At 32.5% G+C, this 17,268-nt stretch overlaps 1 long non-coding RNA gene across 1 annotated transcript; it reads left to right on the forward strand.

Annotated features, from left to right (window-relative positions):
- Positions 1-7,207: 7,207 nt before the first annotated feature.
- LOC143053392 (uncharacterized) lies at positions 7,208-17,249 on the forward strand. Its single transcript, XR_012971322.1, has 5 exons — positions 7,208-7,377; positions 14,462-14,752; positions 15,104-15,177; positions 15,904-15,988; positions 17,054-17,249. It is a non-coding gene; the product is annotated as an uncharacterized LOC143053392 (long non-coding RNA).
- Positions 17,250-17,268: the final 19 nt, after the last annotated feature.

Raw genomic sequence — 17,268 nt, forward strand, 5'->3', positions numbered from 1 at the left:
GATAAAGGCATTTTCCTATGTAGAAAATCGCTGATTAAACCTAGTTTTAAGCTAGCTGAACCTTTACTATGAACTTCGCATACACTAATGTATCTGATGCATGGTCCATAGCTGTGTATTAGTATCAATGGTTCCTTTAAAGGTGAAATGCAAAGCTAGAAAAAAGGTGTAAATCGCAAGAATTTGTGTTTAAAATGTTGAAATTTATATTTATACAATAATTCCAAACCTCGTTGGAACTAAAAATAACAGGTAAATATTGGTGTCGAAAAATACGGAAAATACCAACCATGTTTCTCTCCCTTTATTTCCATCTCGCTGTGCCATAATTTGAGTCCTTTGTTACATTGGTATCGAATACATGTGTTAGAACGTCAAATTGTAAACAACGTTATTCGGCTGTGTTTTTTTGTGTTGCATACAACTGTAATACTGGATCAGGTCAGGGATTATGTTTACATTTCCAAAAGACCCACAAAGACGAAAGATTTGGACACGAAATGTGAAGAAGCAAAATTAAATCTCGTTCAATGGAGCATTCAAGATTATGACCCCAAATACTTTGATTTTGATCAATTTGTTATTGATGCAAGGATTGCCTCTTTCATGACATTCACACCAAAATCAGAATAAGACTGAAAGCAAATGTTGTGACCTTATTTAAGTATGACAAGACGGCAGGAACAGACTTTTGCCCTTCCGGCAGGGAGCCAGCCCAAGTATGCATCTCGAACATAGCCATAGGAAAATGACGGAGATTAGAGGTATCTACATTACAAAGCCATATATTTCATTATTCGTAAGGCATATTTGGTTCTTAAATTAAGGCAGGGTAGGCCTCATTTGTGTTTATAATTTGGTAAGGATTATTTATATTGGAGCTCGATCTACATAGACTGGTTTAAACTATATTTTAACTTCGAGGTTGTAAAATGTTTAGAAGTCATAGTAGACCTGCATAAAATGAATGAACACAAGTGTGTCACTTGCAGTTACATGTACGACAGACCAAATACAGACATTTGAAATGTTTTCTAAGACTGATAACAAAATAGTGGTAGGTTTGAAAGTCAATCACTGATCTTTTTCTATAAAAGGGGCCGGGGAGCTTATATATACCAGGAAAACAGAAAACCTTCAAAAACAAATTTTGCTCATAGGTTGCTGTCTGCTGTATATATAGTATTAAAAAATAATTTGCTGATAGGTTGCTGTCTCATTTATGTATATATGTTAGACTCAGATCGACGTCCGGCCTCTAATCGATGTCCGTTTCTCAGATCGACGTCCAAATCTGACGTCACATTCTCAAATCGACGTCCAATGTTACGTCATGTATTGTTAAAACGACGTCTGATTGATACTCCTATTGCTATATCAGTGAATGACATACATGTAAGTGTAAGTCAATGAGAAAGCAACCCAACGACAAAGAAAACCAAACGAAATCTAGAGTGCATTAGTCAGTCTTCAGCAATACACAAAATAAAGAAGTATAGACAATTATTTTGAGAGTATTATAATTCGGACTCTGTTTACACCTGGAATGAAACACATACGCAAGAAATTTGCATTGTGATTTTACGTTGTGCTGTTACACCACTGTTTCATGTTAGGGGAGGGTTAGGTGCTTACACACATGTTTAACCTGGCCATATTCTGTATTTGCCTGTTGTCCAGTGGTTTTCGTTGATTTATGTTTGCATATTTGTATTTTTCGGAATTGTTGTGTTATAAATAAGACCAATTGTTTCTAATTTGAATTGTTTACATAATTCATGTCGTGGCCTTCTATAGTCGACTTTACGGTATGGTCAATTTTCTATTTTGTGTCCAAAACGGACGTCGATTAGAGAAGCTAAAAATTGGACGTCGATTGGAGAACTAAAGAAAATGGACGTCGATTAGATAGGCATAATCAAACATTGGTCTTCGATTTGAGGATATTTTATTGTGACGTCAGATTTGGACGTCGATTTGAGGAACGGACGTCGATTAGATACCGGACGTCAATCTGAGTCTTACATATATAGTATTGTATAAAATATGTAAGTGTACATGTACATGTCAGTATAAAATCTTCAATGAGATAAACCTTAACAGAAACAAAACAACAAGGCTGATAGTTTAGTCTTAAATGCATGATTTTTTTTTAGTTGTTAGTGGCTTTGAACTAGCTGTCAGATAACTGTGAGTACTCTCAGATCTGTTCAGTGTGTCTTTTTGTGTCGGGATGTATAAGTATCTGGCCACGTACACTTGTATTTTTGTCCATCTGATGGGTTAAGCCTTTTTCAACTGATTTTTATAGTTCGTTCGTATGTTGTACTGTTATACCACTGTCCCAGGTTAGGGGAGGGTTTGGATCCCGCTAACATGTTTAACCCCGCCTCATTATTTATGTATGTGCCTGTCCCAGGTCAGGAACCTGTAATTCAGTGGTTATCGTTTGTTTATGTCATCACATCTTCTTTTTTATATTGTATACAACTATCAAGTCAATTTACAGATTGTAAGAATGAGCCTAAGCCAACTCTGTATGGCAATCATTAAACAATGCACCCTTTCATTAAAGAAGAATAAAAAAAAAATGGTGTATTTACTGTCTTCTGATTGGTTAAAAGAATTAGCTTTATTTTCAATGTTATCAATTTTTATGAAGACACGACCACTCTAACGTTGTGTATTCATACGCAAACATCTGTGTACGTTGTTATTCGTATCAATATATATCTTTGAGCCTAATTTTTTATAGAAATTTATTTATAATGAATGGCAATAATTTATTTTGAATTTATTGAACCATAAAATTAATTTTTGACTATTCACATTTAACATAATCCGCTTCGCGGATTATTCAATGTGAAGAGTCAAAAATTAATTTTATGGTTCAATAAATTCAAAATAAATAACAGCCATTCATTAACTAAGAAAGACAAAGAAAAGATAATTGGATGAAGAGATATGAAAGACTTTTTTTTATTAGTTGTCAGTAGCTGCCAGACATTCAGACGAGTAATTAGTCTTTTTGTGGTTGGGATATACAAGTACCCGGCTACGTCCTCTCTGTGTCAGGAGCCTGAAATTCAGTTGATGTTGTTTGTTAAATTGTTACATATTTGTTTTTCGTTCATGTTTTGTCCATAAATTATCCATCAGTTTTTTCTTTTAAATTGTTTTACATTTGTCAATGGGACCTTCTATAGCTTACTATGCGGAATGGGCTTTGCTCATTGTTGAAGGCGGTACGATGACCTACAGTTGTTAATTTCTATGATATTTCGTCTTTTCTGGAGAGTTGTCTAATTGGAAATCATACCAGATCTTCTTTTTTTATATTCATTCCTGCTTTATTTATAGTAGTAGATGGGCATTATGTTTTCTAGTCAGTCACATTAATTTGAAACTGATTAATTAACACATATAGAAATAAAAAGATGAGATATGATTTCCAATGAGACATCTTTCCACCAGAGACTAAATGATGCAGAAAGTACATATTAATTATGGTGTTATCATTTAAAAAAATCCATTAGGAGTCTGGCATCCAATGAAGGTTGTCCATAATTATTAACCATACTGAAAGATTCAAGCTAAGTTGTTCCTATGCAAATCAAATTGTTTTTTCAATTGAACAAGACTAATTCTCTTTTTATTTATTTTTAAAGGTAATGTGCATAACCTTATGGAAGTATCCTTCATACAAAAGTGGCTTAGATATACATTTGTAGCAGCAGTTGACAAAAGACTGGCTGAACCACCTCTACTAGCAGATCAGGCAAACAGACAAGAAAAGGAGACCACTTATAAATAATTTAAACAATGAATAAATCTAATAAAATTTTATTATCAATATAGTTAATATAATTTGACTCTTTGTGTGGTCATTAGGGCTATTTAAAGTTTGTTCAGCTGCGAACTGTTCCCTTATTTTGCAAACAACACCTGATGGCAACACAACTCTTATGTTTCTCCTAGTACATGGTAAATCTTCTTTGTGACAAATATCTGTTATTTCTGAAAACAAAAAAGTATTCAGTGAGAACTTATTCTAAAAATGAAATTTTACAAAGTGTCTTTAGTTATTTTTGTTTGGTTGCTGTCTAATATATGTATATCCCACATCTTCTCTATTCATACATATGTAGTAGTAAAAATCATATGGTTGTTAATTTACTCTTTTGAAACTTTATAAGGATTTAAAAATCAAGTACAAAATCTTACTTTAATTATCAACTGTAATCTTATTATAGCTCGTGTAGGGAAGTAGTGGAATGGGTGTTAATGAGACAATAAAACACAAGAGGCCAAATGGCACAGAAATTATATACAAAATTTACATTTACTGGTGCCTCTGAAATAGCTGCTGGTATAAAAATCTATGAAAACTGAACATGAATTGCTTTGTATGCATCAGTCTCTGTGCCAGTCACAAATAAATGCAAGTGATATTCATTGTTTGTAATTGAATTTGTATGTTAAAAACCCAATCACAGAAAAATAGCCAAATTCAAGTAAAGGTGAAACTAATTTTTTTTAAATTGGCCAATAAAAGTTTTCTTTCCAAATTTGTAAGCTATTGTATAATAGACCTTTTACATTATAAACTTGTACTAACTCATTCTCATACTCATATGTGTCTAAACATAAATTAAGGTCAATCAAAGATAATACCTCATTTTTGGAATTGATGATGTTATTAGACTTGTTGGCTTTCTGTTAAAGTCTTATAAAATCCTTGTTTCTTTTAATAGTTTTTGAGAACTTCAACTTATTAATGATAAAGATATTGAAAATCAAGAGAGAACATTTTCCCGTCCAAAATTCAATGTCTTATATCTCGAAAACAAGCACATTGACCTATATATATTACTTTTGCTTTTTTATTCTTTTATTAATCCCCTATCAATAAATATTAGTTTATTGAGAAGCTTGTTTTTTTAGACTGAAAAGAAAACCTCCTTAATTGCTTATTACCTACCCAATAGATCGTACAATAATTGACGAAATACATCGGGTCCTTTGCACTATCATGAAAATTCAAAACAACAGAAGAAAGCATGCATTATAAAAAGATATATCACAAAAAAAAAAATTAACAAACAAAACAAATCTAAAAAAGAATAGAACGAAATGAAATTAAGTCATAATTTAATATCTTAAGTGAAGGCTAACAAGGAAGTCTTTCTAAGTGAAAATTAAAATTACACTTTACGCACTTCCTTAAACAATTATAGATTATTAAGGACTTCTGAAGTAGACGATGAAATAAAATTTTAAGTTTTCAATGAAAAATATATTTTAAAATTCTAAGAACTCTAAAATCACATGTTGTTTACTTCCTTGAATTGATATATGCCAATCATAACGACAGTGAAAAGAGAGGAACTCATTGTTGAAGAGAACTGGAGAAAAAAAATCTTATTCGAAATAGAGAATAGAAAACAACACGTTTAATAATTTCTTGCGTCCCACGCGCTTTTCTGGATTTACCTTCATCAGAAACGCTAAAAGCCAAACATTTGAAATCCGAAGATGTATAAGTACCGAAACCGTTGAAGAGCCATATGTCAAAATTACCTAAAATAAATAGCCAAATTCATATTAAGCCCACTTTGCTTGAGGGAGTTGAAACTTTAGTTTCTTTCAAAATTTATAAACGGGCAAATTTAGTAAAGTTTGTTAAATCATGTCAGTACCACAATTTAACATATTGATTGACCATTATTTTACGAATATGTAAACGACATAACTTACAATGGTCAATTATTTATTCCTATATTAGTATAGACAAAGTCTCTGCGAAGAATCTCTAGCCTGATAGGTAGATACTTGAGGAAATGATTCACACTATCTGGTAATGAAGGAATTTTTTATGATGCATTGTAGGCAATTTCATTTCTATTTAGTCTTTCAAGAAACAATTGTATTTTGTCATTACTCTCCTTTTTTTAACCATGTTAGCTGAGTTATTAACGAAGACATAGCAAATACTAAATTTAAAGTCTCGCATTGACCCATCCAATGACCGTACGAAAAAAAAGAAAATGGCGGTCTAATATATTTATGCATAGGAATAGGTATTTGATTTTTAATATAAAAAAGAAGATGTGGTATGATTGCCAATGAGACAATTGTCCACAAGAGAACAAAATGACACAGACATTAACAACTATATGTCACCATACGGCCTTCAACAATGAGCAAAGCCTAACTTTATACATTTTTTCCTATTTCTGACTGTGACACTTTGAAGGAGTGTGGATTTACATGGTGGATTTACATGCATGGCTGGAGACGATATCTTGTTGTTTACTTGATTGATATCTTTTTCGATTATTTAGATTTTACAATCGACCATCTACTGTGGCCTAGCTACATATATAGCTATTATTTTCGTTTTACTTACTCACTACATCGAACACTACTTGAGGGTGATAATTAGACAATATACCTAAAGTGTCTTGAAATATAAAATTTATTTGTATGAAGTTTAGAAACGGGGGAAATGCGAGGTTATACCGAGCATTTCCCCTGTTTCGTGCCGAATACAAATACATTTTATATTTCAAGACACTATCCGTATATTGTTTATATACTGAAAGCGATAAAGAATTAAAAAAATATGTAACAAATATTGCTGAAAAACTGTTTGCAATTTCCCTCTTGGGGTACCATTTTGGGGTATTTCCCTATGAGCGTAGTCTAGGCGGTAAGACATTGACAATTTTAGGAATTTGAAAGGGAAAATGAACTTTATTAATAATATTTAAAAAAAAATGGTATATAAATTACCAATTTGAAGACATAACAAAAGTTTGACCATTGTTACTACACGTTGTCATGGTTGTGACGTGACGTTGTTGATGAAATACAGTAGTCCGGTAATGAGCTTATAGGTTAGTTGAGGTCATTGACGTATAAAGCTAACGTTTATACGTATAGCTTTATCTGTATAGCAAAAAGGCATAAAAGGAATAACACCTTTGGCCCTTTGCACTATCATGAAATAAACTTCAATACAACAGAAAAAAAGCATGCATTACAAAAAGATAAATCGCAGACAAATTAAACAAATTTAAAAAAAGAATAGAACAAAAATGAAACTAAATTATCATATAATATCTTCAGTGAAGGCTAAAGATTAAGTCCTTCTAAGTGAGAAATAAGATTACTCCTTACACACTTCCGAGACAATTATGGATTTTTTAAAGTTCTTGAAGAAAAGCAATATTTTTGAAAATTTAAGAACTCTTCAAAAGCAATATAAAAGTATGAACTGTCTTAAATTGATATATACTCAACTTTACGTCAGTGAAGAGGGAAGAATCTCTGTTCAAGAAAACTAAGGAAAATTAATATTTTACTGGGTATTACGTGAGTACTCATTAGATATACAGTAAAACCTGTATAAACCGGCCGGCTACGGGACTATGAAATAGGGCCGGTATGGACAGTGAGCCGGTTTATTCAGGTTTCCATTTTGACCGGAAGTTAATGACTTGTGACGTCCGATATTTTGCATGTAAAAGTTCTCTCTGATTGTAAATTATATCTGGTAAATTGAAATACTTTCACTTCGTTTTTCACTGTTTGCATTTGCATCATAATACTCGCATTGTTTGGATTGTGAACGAGAGTTTCGATTTACTTCCATGATCGTTAATTTGAAACGTTGGAATGGCCAATTAAAAAGCCAGAGTATTATCAAACGTAATTTCATTACTATAGAAATGTTGTCATACAGTGTACAATACCCATGGATTGTTGTCATCCGGGTGTTTTTCATTTTCAAGTTCATTTGTTTAGGGGTTCACAACAAGGAACCCAGGATTTCGAAATCACGATGTAAATTTCTTACTCCGCGATTTAAATTTGTTTGTCCAAGTTACAACGTAAGTTCAATTCGAGATATTTGGTGTGTCTTTTTGTTAATTGACACGTTTATAATGTTTTAATAAATAATACAGCTCACTACTGTACGATTGTCAAGATTTCAAGATTTTATTCATAACCTCAGACACATACTTGTGTACAAGAGGACAATATATACAAACATATTAAGATAATACATAGCGAGACAGGACAAACGAAACACAAATACATAGTATATTTTAAAAGACAATTGGTATAATTAGATAAAGTATTTTATGATTTTCTTCACAAAAATTGATAAATTCCTTTGAACTTGTACGTTACAAATAGACAACAAGCCAGTGAACTTGTTCTTGCTTGGATTCATTACATAGTAATTTGGTATAAACTTTGATCTAAGAGCAGAAACATCAGCATTTTTACAGGTAAACAATATATGAAACTCATCCCCTATTCCCTCATTACATAATGTACATATTCTATTTTCCCTAGCGATCCCCGCCCATCTACCCGTCTCAATAGGTAACTTCAAATTCGAGCATCGAAGTTTAGATATGTAATATCTGTCCTTGGGTATTAATCGCAATAGATACGGTTCCAAACCAAACTCGAGTTTGAATAAAGAATAGAATTCACCCCTAGATGCATTATGTATCTGCGAGAACCAATGCTTATAGTACTGATCTGTTAATCGCTGTTTAACCATACTTTTTAACCAATCAATATTTACAACTAATTGATCGTTCCATATAAAACTTAGACCTGTATCATCAAATATAGATTTTACATATTGAATCCATTTAAATTTGGTAGGATTATTTTCATGTAGCTTAATCATAAGTCTTAGAAGGATATTTGACAGTTTGCTCTCTGTTTTAATAGTTCTGCACCAAAATGATGCCATCCTAAGTTTTATAGTGATATCTAACGGAACCCGCCCTAATTCCCCGTAAACCATAAAATTTGGTGTACTGTTCCGAACACCAAGAATATTTTTACAAAATTGCAAATGCATTTTCTCAATATTCTGTTTATTTTCAAAACCCCAAACCTCTGATGAATATAATAATATAGGTGCGATTACAGCATCAAAGAGTTGTAACTGAATATCAATAGGCAATGATATATGTTTTATCTTCCTGTAGAGAGCAAACATTGCTTTTTGTGCTTGATCAAAAATCCTTTTTCTAGCAGTACAAAAATTACCGTTATAATTAAAAGTTATTCCTAAATAATTGTAAGAATCTACAACTTCTATAGCATTACCATATATATTTCTTACTCCGCGATTTAAATTTGTTTGTCCAAGTTACAACGTAAGTTCAATTCGAGATATTTGGTGTGTCTTTTTGTTAATTGACACGTTTATAATGTTTTAATAAATAATACAGCTCACTACTGTACGATTGTCAGTTCACAGTTTAACACCTGACTAATTAATTGATTATTCTGAAAAGCCATATTGTATAAGCAAATATGTTTTGATTGCATATCGATCAATGAAATTAATTAGACAAACCGGTTTTGACAGGTAATAATTAATGTAATTAAGAGTATTCGGAATCCATAATTAGACCGGAATTCGGAATACACAGGGTCCGGTTTACAAAGGGTATTTTAACAAAGACTTTGAAGGGGAAAAAATGGGACTTTCATTTTCGGCCGGAATGAACAGGAAACCGGTTTATTAAGGGTCCGGTTTAATCAGGTTTGACTGTAGTGTTTTTCGAATAAGTTAACGTCATAACTTACAATATTGAAGTATTTATTCATATATAAGAATTGGCGGAGGGGGAACTTTCAATCTATTAAGTAGTGTTTCATTGAATAAAATATTCTTTTTATACAGGTGGACTCGTGTAATATATTGTTATACGAATAAGTTAACGTCATAACTTACAATATTCAAGTTTTTATTTATATATAAGTATTGACGAAGTGGAAATTATCAATCTTTTTCTAGTTTTTCATTGGAAGAAAGATTCTCTTAACACTTGTTTACCTATACTAATGCTTTTACGAAGACATAGCAAAGATCAATTTGAAAATCGGTGCGACCCATCCAAGGCCCTAACGATCAATACAAAACAGAATACATCAATGGGAGCAATGGTTTTAAACTGTTACAAAATATTTAATGACCCTTTCGTTTAAAACTTAATGCCTTTTTGGTAAAACAAAATGCCTGAGTTTATTTACAACCACTGGGTCGATATCACTGCTGGTGGAGATTTATTTCCCCAAGGGTATCACCAGCCCAGTAGTCGGCACTTTTTGTGCTGACATGAATTATCATTGATATGCTTACATTTATAAATTAACTGTTAACAAAATTTAGAATTTTTGAAAAACTAAGACTTTTCTACCTCAGGCATATTTTAACTTAGCTGTATTTGGCATTACTTTTAGGAATTTTGGTCCTTAATGCTCTTCAACTTCGTACTTTATTTGTCCTTTTTAACTTTTTTGGATTCGAGCGTCACTGATGAGTCTTTTGTAGACGAAACGCGCGTCTGGCGTATATACAAAATTTAGTCCTGGTATCTATGATGAGTTTATTTATATTATTTTGTTCGATTAAAACTGCATTAGAAATTAGATATTTTAGAATGCGTCAGTTACATCAAATACCTCAAGATAGTTAAAAACCAAAACAATTATCGGGTGTTTAAGTGAAAAATCGAAGTTTTTCGTCTGAAAATAACAGGCAACTCGAAATCGTTAAGAGTTTGCTTCCTTTATCAAAAAATAATTTCGAAAGGTTCTCGTCAGGTTTCAAATCATATTTCTCTTTTATCCTATTTCCTTATACTGTCTCTTTTTAACAACTGAAGCCATACTTTGTATTGGGTCTCTCGCGTATTATTGTTTCCTGCCATCTACATGATCTAGTAATATCTGCACTTTATCCTTAGTTCCAAGTCTTCAAAGTTCAGAAATAATTCATGCGGACTTGAATATATCGTGATTTTTTCACGGGTTGGCGCTTTATGCCAAATATTTTACCCTTCGCGGATCTAAAGGGACAAAAGCAGCAGTTCTTTTTGACCAAAGTGCCCTATGTAATGGCAAATATTTGCCGTTCCAATAAATACTAATATTAAACTAGTCATCGCTATTGCAGTTAAGGTAATCCCAATATTGCGGAGCCAAAACAGGTAAAATCGTTTTTTTTGTAATTTCCCCATGCACACGCGTTGTTTTAAAGAATTACTTAATCGCTAGGTTGATATGCACGGTATTTTTTATGTGTGTTTTTAATATATGACCTTGTTGTCGAAATAATAGCCAATGAATATTTACGGAAGATCACCGTAACTCCAAAAGTAGAACGTCGTAACTTGGACAAATAACCTGAAAGATAATCGTTACTGTATAGAATATGTCTATGATCATAGTAACTATTTTTTTCAGAAACCTCTGCTAACGGAATATTTAATAAAAAAAGTTGGGTAAAGATAACAACAAACGTGTAAACATATATATCTCTTGTGGACAGTTGTCTCATTGGCAATCATATCAAATATTCTTTTTTATATAAACAATATTCGTAATCGAAATATTTTGATCAACATAAAAACACTATTTGCTTAAGTTTAATTCATCTATTACATAATTAAAGAGAACAATCAGATATCAAATCGATGACAGTGGGATCTACAAAAAAAACCGCATAACCTCCGATTTAGGAAAAAACAGAGAACAATTATGAGTATTGTATGTTTGTTTGTTTTTATTTTAGTTTATTTATATGATTCGGAGTTCAGTGTGATGTCCATTTACACATTTGTGTTTAGCTTTCAGCTGGTCTCGAGATTTTCTCGTTGTATGGAAGACCCTTTTCTGGCCTGGGGCTTTTTCTGCTCTTAAGGAGTGTGGTTGTCTCTTTCACACATTCCATATTTTCCATTCTCATTTTTATAGTGTATGTTAACATGAAATTAAGTCAAATAATTACATAACAACACCAGCAACAATATGAGACGTAGTTTTACAAAATAAGCTCAAATTTGTTAATATCCCATTGTTTGGATTTGGTTTTAAATCATTGATTGTCTTAAAAACGTAAAATACAAAATGACTTTTAATAAATGTAATTGTTCAGGTTAGAGATATGATTTCTGACCTGCCCAACTCTTTATTCTTTTCTCAACATTTTAAAGTTTTGTTTTATGATTTAGATTTGAAGTTTTGTAAATGAAAATAACACATTACAAACTTTGCAAATCCGAGGCGCTTTGCTTGATTAACCTTCACTAAGACCGAAATTAAAAAATGATGATTAAAAATACTGAAAAATGTCAGTATCTTTTTGATTAGATTATAGCCAAATTCATGTAAGGTTAATATAGTTATCAAAGGTACCAGGATTATAATTTTGTACGCCAGACGCGTGTTTCGTCTACATAACTGAGAGGATACCCTCGGGGACATCAACAGTACACTAGCAGCCGTATAAGTCTGGCTGATTGGTAAAACAATTGGTTTGAAAATAAAAGCATCAAATTTGACATTGTAGTAGTTCTCGGTATTCAAAACATATTAGCTATGAACCTACCTTGCAATTAGAAAATGGCGGCTTTTTCCAAGATGGCCGTGATATGATTTCGAAATAACAAATTATATTTCATAAGAAAGTTTTATGTTTTGACTTTCCACCTGTGACACTATTTATATACTTAAGCCAAACAACATTAAAAGATTTGTGAAGAAATGATGGAAAATCGTAACTTCGGAACCCTTCTTGCAGAAATATTGTCTACAACGATGGAGGACTTGTAAATACTGGCATTTTCTAAATATCTAAGCTAAACTTAACTATAAAGAGTATTTATCGGAACAGCTCCTTTATGACAAGGTTGAAGAGGACATAGACATAGTTTAAACAAGATTGCATTATATTACTTCTGGTGTATGATTATTTTGGTGTTGCAATTAAACAGGCAACTGCAACATATTTGTATGACAACAATACGTGGATAAGCTGCACATACAGATAGTTCAGAAAGACATGTTGTAGGCGCAATGTCGTTTATGTATATCCAATTATTTATTTATCTATAGAAATTGTACTAGAAGATTCCATATATTAAGTACTGAATATGTGGATCCTTCCAGAATGCAGGCGGTTGACCTCAACAACTATGAAAAGAATCGAAAACAAATGTTCTAATAAAAGTCTTTCCCACAGTCATCAACAAATTACTTGAATATCTTTTGGACTTATAAACAGATGCACTCAAATTATTCCATTGAGACAACTACTATGCTTTCCATTTCAAAGTTACTTCTCTTTTAGTCTTCTAAAGTACTATATTCAACTTGACTATAACCATCTCTTAACGTATATGACCCTTTTACTGAATGCCAGTACCAGTAAAGGAGGTACTAAATAACAAAATGTACAGTTTATGTATGATCCAAATTTTCAATTTATCTACAGTGACCATACTAAGATATTCCATCTATTAAATACTGAATACATGTATCCTATCGCGAACGCTGGTGGTCTTACTACAGCAGCCCTGAACAATATTGACAACAACTACGGCTAAACATTCTCTATATGCATGTTCCAAATCAGAAGTTGTTATTTTCGTAGGTTGTTGTCTGCAATTTTTTTTTTCGTTTATTGATTTCTGAACATAAAAGAGGCATTTTCCTTTCAGTATTTGAGTTTTTCACATTTGGTTGGACTTTATGATTTTGTTCTTTGTCGAAGGCCGATTAATGCATTTAAGTCGCTGACATCCTTGTTCTTGGTCTCTAGTAAATAGTTGTCTCACTGGTAATCCCATCACAACACCTAATTCATAGTTCACCATGAAACAGTTGACAGTATATATTTATGTCCGTACTAACCAAAGTTGGTATACATTTAAAATGGCTTACCCTTCCAGAGTACTTGAGATCAACCCCGGATTTTGGTTGGGTTGGTGCGGCTAAAACTGCAGTGTTCTATATAGTTATCAAATGCACAAGGCATACAGTTTGATACGCCAGATGCGCGTTTCGTCTTTATAAGACCCATCAATGACGCTCAGATCAAACTACAATGTAGTTTCACAGTCAAACAAGTACAAAGTTAAAGAGTATTGAGGACCCAAAATTCCCTAATGTTGTGCCAAATACGGCTACGGTAATTCATTCCTGGGATAAGAAAATCCTTAGTTTTTCGAATAAAACAAACTTTATTCTATATATAGTATGTAATGTGTAATTGTATCTATAAAACATCTTCATTTTTTGCGTATATTCCAATGGTTTGTCATTTTGTTTACGGCTCATGATTATGAATAAGCCTTTGGTATATTTGGCATCTCTTTATTTTGATAAGGAATTTAGTTTCCTAGAAGTAGCTATAGGAGTATTGTAGAGCACATTATAATGAATATCAACTAATGTTTTATTTTTGTAATTTTAAATGGCGTCAAATAAATTGTTAAGATGAGTTGGGCAATTAGATATATTACTTACAGATTATTTTGAGATTCTCAACGTCCATTTTCACTTTTTTAAATTTCAGTATAACAATGCATTTGTGTTCATTGTAAGATATTAAATGTACTTGTTTCTGTTTGTTTAGGGACTAAGCCAGTCATGCTATCCGTAAAATCTGTTCTACTCATTTGCATATGCAAATATACAATGAGCTTACTTTGCTTGACCAATGAATCAGAGAAAGACTTCGATGACTCAAGAAAAGCCCTGGGCGCTTTGGAAACTTATCTTGGAAATACAGTAAACACATTGGAGAGTGACATCCAGAAAACTCTCAATACCTTAAAGAGTCATTTAGAAACGTTAAAAAGTAATGTCGGAAGCAGAGTGAAGACTCTTGATGGAAACCTTGAGGTTTTGGAAGAAGACTTTAGAAGTAAGTCTGGGATTCAGGCATTCGGTTTGAATATGATAATTATGCTATGCTAAAGACACATGAGAGAATTTCAAAATGTGATTTTAACGTGCTATTCACGTATTAAATTCACGTGAAACTCATATAAATAGTACATTTATACAGTTTGTATGCTCGTTTGAGCACAATTCATATACATTCAAAATGATATCCACGTTAGTTTAATTTCCCTATCCTAAGACATCTACTTGTTACTGAAAGCACGCTATTACATTTGAGTGTTTGGTGCGGTTGAGTTGTCTCGTTACAACATCACAATTACCCAGAAACACATGTTTAAAGAGTTGTATTATATATCAGTTTTTATTTCAGAAAATAAATGGTTGAAACATGATGGACATTGTTATTATTATGCTCAGGAAAAAGATAACTGGTTTACTGCAGAGGTAGGTAACCAGTTGATCCTCCAGAAATGTTTATTGGTCTGTTTGTTTTAATGATACGAATCATTTGAAATATTGTTGTATAAGAATATATTTTTTTCATAATCAAGTAAATACTGAGGAGAACGCGATTGCTTTAACCCTAAAAAATAAAAACAGCTAAGATATACCTAATAAACGAACAGAAAAATGGCAGAACAAAAAAAAAAATAAAAAAATAGAAGACGATATTGCACATATAGTTTTGACATAAAAGAAATTTATTCACACCATTTACACACCTGGAGTGAGCACACCACGTACACAAACATTTGTGTTTGTATGATTATATTACTTCAGACTGAAGTCCTGAGTGCAAGTGGATTTTATTAACACGTATCAAATTTGTTATTCAAGTAATTTTCAATATGTTTGAAATATTAAAATAATTTTTTGTCAATGTTAAAAACTTATTGCCCTTAAAACAGTTATTTTTGTTACAGAAAAGCTATTGCGAAGCCACAAATAATGTACCTCTTTTCATTGATATTCGTAAGATGATTTCTTTGTTTGTTCTCCATTATTTTATTGCTGTTTTTGGAGGGATATCTATGGTTATAATTGAAAAAAAAACCAGACCAAAATAAATAAACCAGTGTTTGCGAACTATTTGTTTTTACTTCATGATAATACTACAGACCTAACAAAAAGATTATCACAATTCATCTGATTATTCCTTTTTCGTTGTAGCGTCGATGCCGGGAAATCGGTGGATACATTGTGAAAATCGACAATTCTTCCGAAAACACGTGGATTTCTGATAACAAACCAAAAAGTACGTGCATGGCTTTACTATTCCTTTAAAATTGTATTGTTGTATAAAAGAGGGACGAAAGATACCAAAGGGACAGTCAAACTCATAAATCTAAAATAAACTGACAACGCCATGGCTATAAATGAAAAAGACAAACAGACAAACAATAGTACACATGACACAACATAGAAAACTAAAGAATAAACAACACGAACCCCACTAAAAACTAGGGGTATCTCAGGTGCTCCGGAAAGGTAAGCAGATCCTGCTCCACATGTGGCATCCGTCGTGTTGCTTATGTGATAACAAATCCGGTAAATAGTCTAATTCGGTAGGTCACATTCATGAGAGGGAAGGGGATTGTAGTTACGACGTAAGGAACATATCCGATATCAGTTGTGAAACGGTTATTCCATAACGGTCAACCAAGTCGTGATGGCGTCCGTAAAATTTACGAAGGGATGATTTTAACTTCACCATTCGGAACTCTTGGTTTAATAGCTTCCTTGTAAGCAAAAACCCTCTATCAAGAAAATCATGATAGGAAATGCAAGCACGGGAATATCGTATCAATTGGGAGATATATACCCCGTATGCAGGTGCTACTGGAATGTTGCTACTTAGAATGGAAAGTTCACAATTGGAAAGCTGAAATCATCTCTTTTGTCGTAAAGTTTTATTTTCAACCGACCTCCATTGTCAATGTCTAGATGAAAGTCTCAGATATGAGGCCGACTTAACTGTATATGTAGTATCCTTTATCTCTAGTTCAATGGGATAGATGCGTTCCACATAGTTACCAAATTTTGAAATATTTAGTGAAAGAACATCATCTATATAGCGGAAAGTAGAGTTAAAGGATTACGCTAACTTCTTATCTATCTTCCTAAGAAGTTCCTGCATGAAGTCAGTATAAACGTTTAACTTTTAAATTTTCTTATTGAACTACGATATGACAAAAGCAATAATAAACGTAGTCAAAGTTAATGAAATTCTCCATTGAAGTTTGTTAAAGCTTAACTCCCTCATTAGATTTATATAACACTATTGAGACATCAATAGACACTGTCCAGGTTTATTTTGTAGAGAATGTTTATTACTGGATCGGACTGACAGACCTGAAGGAAGGAGATTGGCGTTGGACTTTTGATCAGTCAAGTGCCACGTACACACCATGGTTAAGTGGACATGGTGCACGAGGAACTACATACAACTGCGGTGCTTTGACTCATGCATCAAGTCATATGAAATCTTGGTTTGATTCTACTTGCTCGTCGAAGTATTACTACATCTGTAAAAGT

Source organism: Mytilus galloprovincialis, chromosome 12, assembly GCF_965363235.1.
Source record: "Mytilus galloprovincialis chromosome 12, xbMytGall1.hap1.1, whole genome shotgun sequence".
Classification (NCBI taxonomy): domain Eukaryota; kingdom Metazoa; phylum Mollusca; class Bivalvia; order Mytilida; family Mytilidae; genus Mytilus; species Mytilus galloprovincialis.